Raw genomic sequence first — 3,928 nt, forward strand, 5'->3', positions numbered from 1 at the left:
AGAAGGAAGGAGGATGGGGAGAGGGGGATGGGGATCCTGAGCTCTGAACCTAAAGCCTCCCTGTTCCTGGGCAAGTAATGCTGAATCCCCAGGGGGATGTGCCGCTGGAAGCCCCCTAATAATGACATGTAACTCGAGGAGGGGAGAGTGGAGCTGGCCAAGGCCAGAGTGTCTGCAGACCACTCCATGCTTGGAGTCAAGGGAACTTTCCTGCATTGCCCATTTGGAAATGGACTTCCTTGATGAGATTAACCCCCACTTATCTATTTGGGACCAAAGGAGATCAATGAGTTCGCTTCCCCCACCATGGGCATCATCACCTAACGTTAGCATGACCCACACTGAAAGTCTGTACTCAGCAGGTGCTGATGCTCTTGGTGTGGCATGCTTGAAGAACTCGTGTCCTAAATCTGGAGCCATGTTCAGGGCAGACACTGGCCCTGGAGGCAGCTCACCTGCTCTTTTGGGTGTTCTAGCATGACCTTTTCGGGTCCAATATTCTTGAGAAGATCAGAAATGTCATCGAAGATCAGGCCAAAGGCCACTAGCCCAGAAGTCCGACCACGATGCTGAGGAAAGTGCGAGGGACAGTCCAGTGTTTGCATTCTAAGACACCATCCTGAAAGGCCAGAGATGGAACTGGAACTTCCCTGATTTCCCTAAAAAACCTGCTACGTATCTATCCATCCATTATCAAGACCCTTCTTGAACCGGTTTAAGTTCTCAGTGGCCTTGTGCGGGGCATCAGCCTCTGTTCTGTCCTGAGACCACCTTCTGCTCTGTCTCAATCTCTGGTCCCTCATTCGTGGACAGAGCCAGGGTCCTTGCCCGGGGCCTGGAAAGTGGCACTGTTCCCGAGGATCCTGGCATTCATGGAGTTCCTTGCAATCTTTCCTCTAGACCAGCAGCAAGACAAAAAAGTACCTTCCCAAATGTCACAAACCCACAGAAAGCTCAATTTGCCAGGCAGTACTTTCTGAAATTGAGAAAGTAAGAGAGTTGGAGAAACACTAGTGGGGGCCAGCATCCTGAGGTAAAAGAATGGAAAGAACCAGTGAATGCACCTTGCAGTAGTTCTCGAACTATTGCAGTGAATTTGCTAATTATTAATATTATTAAACTTTATTAGTAATTAATTACTCTAATAATCGATTGATTGTACCCAACCGATACATTTATTTATAGAAGTAAATAATAAAATACTTATTTAAAAATAAAACTGTTAATGACTAGTCGTTACTAATTTATGAATTAGCTATTGTTTAAACGATCAGTAGTTAAGCGTCCATTGTGTGTATGTATGTGGGGGGGGGAGACCAGGACCCGCAAAGGACAGACACCCCCCAACACATGCACATACCTTAGAGAATCACCTTATCATATAACTTCTGAAATCTCACCTCCAGACCTTTTTCAGTTTGAGGAGGGGAGAGATAATGATGTTCTCCCTCTGGTCTGAACCGGGAACATTCCTACTTAGATCGTAAACAACTATAGGACAGGGATCGTGTTATTTATCCACACATCCCTGGTTGTTTAACACGGTGCCTAGCACATGGTAAGCACTAAAAATATCCATCTGAGTGATTGATGAAATGAAGGGCTACTCCTTCCCTAGTCCTCATGCCATCTAAGTCCTCACCCCCATTCCACACCCCCATCATTTAATATTACTTCATTTGTGATATGAATTTCTCAGTGTTATTTCCGCATTTAAGGGCATGGAGCTAACCTACTTTCTTTGTTCCTATAATTCTTCATCTGGGTCAGTTTGCCTGTTTTAAATTAGGGATTCCTGTAAGTCAGCAGTGAAGTTGCTTCATAAAGATCTTGTAACAATAATGTCGAAAGCACAATAGGTTGATGATGATGAAGGTGGAGGTGTGGGGCAGAAAACACACAGGAAACAAACCTCTTGGTTGTTTTCTTCAATTTTATTTAAATGTTGTAAATAGTTACTCTATTTTTATTTGTTCTACAACACTATTATTTAAGTCTTTAATATTTGCTTAGGGGTACTAGACTTGACATGTGTACACAGAGGAGGTGGATACATGAATCACCAGTGGCTCTGGCCTGGAGGGGAAAAAGAAAGAAATTGAACAGATCAGTCGTGGGGAAAACTATGTATTGTCTAAGAGGACATTCCTCAGGTTATCTAATTACAGACTTTCAATGTCTTTGAGCCATTTTACAACTCTGTACATTATAGCTAGCTGGTATCAATGCAAAATGATTCTCATCTCTAGACATGCAAATTATGTCCTGTCCCTAGAAGTCAATATACTTTTCTCCCTCCCTCCTCCTTGAAAAACCAGTTTGCTTCCACTGGCACGTTCACTTCAATATTTTGAATCTATAAATATGGTGGCTCTGTGGATTCTCTTTTGAACTGGTTACATAACTGCTCAGCTTCCCCATTGATTAATGACCTTTCATCTTTATGATCTTATTTAATCTTTAATAAGTAAAAATTTTAACACCTGTTCATTTCCTATCTGAACAAGGGCCATGACTTTGCCTTTTTTTGCACTTTATTTTTAAACAGGGCCAAACGACCCTAGTGTTGCTGGGCGAAGTTCTCCCCACGTGAACAGAGTCCGAGAAAGCAGGGCCGCGTATTGATTGCCATTGAGTGTTGTCTCCAAGGGGCAGAGTCTCTGGGACCATTTCTCCTGTTTTGCTGTCCTGGTCTCTATTAACCTGAATCCTCTGATTGGCTGTTCCTCCTCCTTATTGTTTACTCAAACTCCTGAGCATCCTTTTCGTCACCACTAAATGTGATTTTCTCCAGCAATCTTCTGTGATCCAACAAAGTTGATCAAGAGCTCTTACTAAGGTGCTTTCCTCCATTCTGGATGTGAGTCACAGCACACATCCCATCTGATTGTTACTGCTTGTGCTGTTACCTAACTTCGATGAGAAAACGTCTTGGTCCTAAAGAGAATCTTCATGGAAACATTTTCCTGTCTTCTCTTGCGGTGGGACACATCGCCTTGTTTTCTTTACTGTGTATTTTCACATGCGTGGGCACCTTAGCTTTTTTATATTGCTCTCTTTGTCTTTCTTTCTTTCCCCTCCTCTGTCCTCTTTAATAAATCACAGAGCCCACAAAACGCCCACACAACTGAACGTGTATTTGCAAATAAATGCTCGGAAGGCAGCAGGACCCCAGGATGTTGCAGCTCAGGCTGTTCTCCAGCAGCCCGGGACATTTCATGGCATAACAGAGGAGCCGGAGTCTCCCCGACGCCACTCTTGGAGTGAACCTGAAGCCAGGGTGCACAGAACTTCCCACCTCCAAAAGAAAACGATGAGTCATCTGGTCCCCCACAGGAAGCTAGGAAAGTAAAAGCATTAGAGGCACCCTGGGCCCCAGATCGGGCTGAGCAAATCTGTGCACTTACCCAGACCGCTTCTTTAGGTGAATAAGGAGGAAGATGATGATGCATTTCACAAATACGCAGACCCTCTTTCCAAGCCCGGCTTCAGAAAGGCTCTGCAGCGCACTTCCATTTCACCCCCCAGCGGGGGTGGGGGGAGTGGGGGGCCGAACAAATGTGGTTGGTGGTCACTGAACGTTCTTGGCCTTCCAGCATATTGGGTGAGAAAATATGGAATCCTGTGTCTTTAAGAACTGAAACTGGGTAGAAACAGGATTTGATACCCTGTAGGAGACAGGAGACTTCCCTTTTGCTGTTCAAGTTTCATCTTCAGTTATCAGGAACTGGGGGGGGGGGGGTGTTGCGGCGTAGGACCTGGAGCTCGGCGGCGCAGGTCTGTAAGCTGCTGCTTTTTGGAGATGAATACACTCTTCTTTCTTTTTGAATGTACCTCATCACAGTGAAAAATACGTTTAAGAAAGTCCCTGGTTGACTCTGCACGTCGCAGGGCTTCGCTGGAAGAGGGGAGCATGCTGTGTAGTTCC

At 45.0% G+C, this 3,928-nt stretch overlaps 1 long non-coding RNA gene across 1 annotated transcript; it reads right to left on the reverse strand.

Moving 5' to 3' along the window:
- Window positions 1–1,915: 1,915 nt before the first annotated feature.
- LOC145722059 (uncharacterized) lies at window positions 1,916–3,608 on the reverse strand. Its single transcript, XR_014146093.1, has 2 exons — window positions 3,408–3,608; window positions 1,916–2,076 (listed from the first exon to the last, which is right to left on the reverse strand). It is a non-coding gene; the product is annotated as an uncharacterized LOC145722059 (long non-coding RNA).
- Window positions 3,609–3,928: the final 320 nt, after the last annotated feature.

The sequence above is a fragment of the Leptonychotes weddellii genome, chromosome 6 (assembly GCF_054177405.1).
Source record: "Leptonychotes weddellii isolate Sample4059 chromosome 6, ASM5417740v2, whole genome shotgun sequence".
NCBI lineage: Eukaryota > Metazoa > Chordata > Mammalia > Carnivora > Phocidae > Leptonychotes > Leptonychotes weddellii.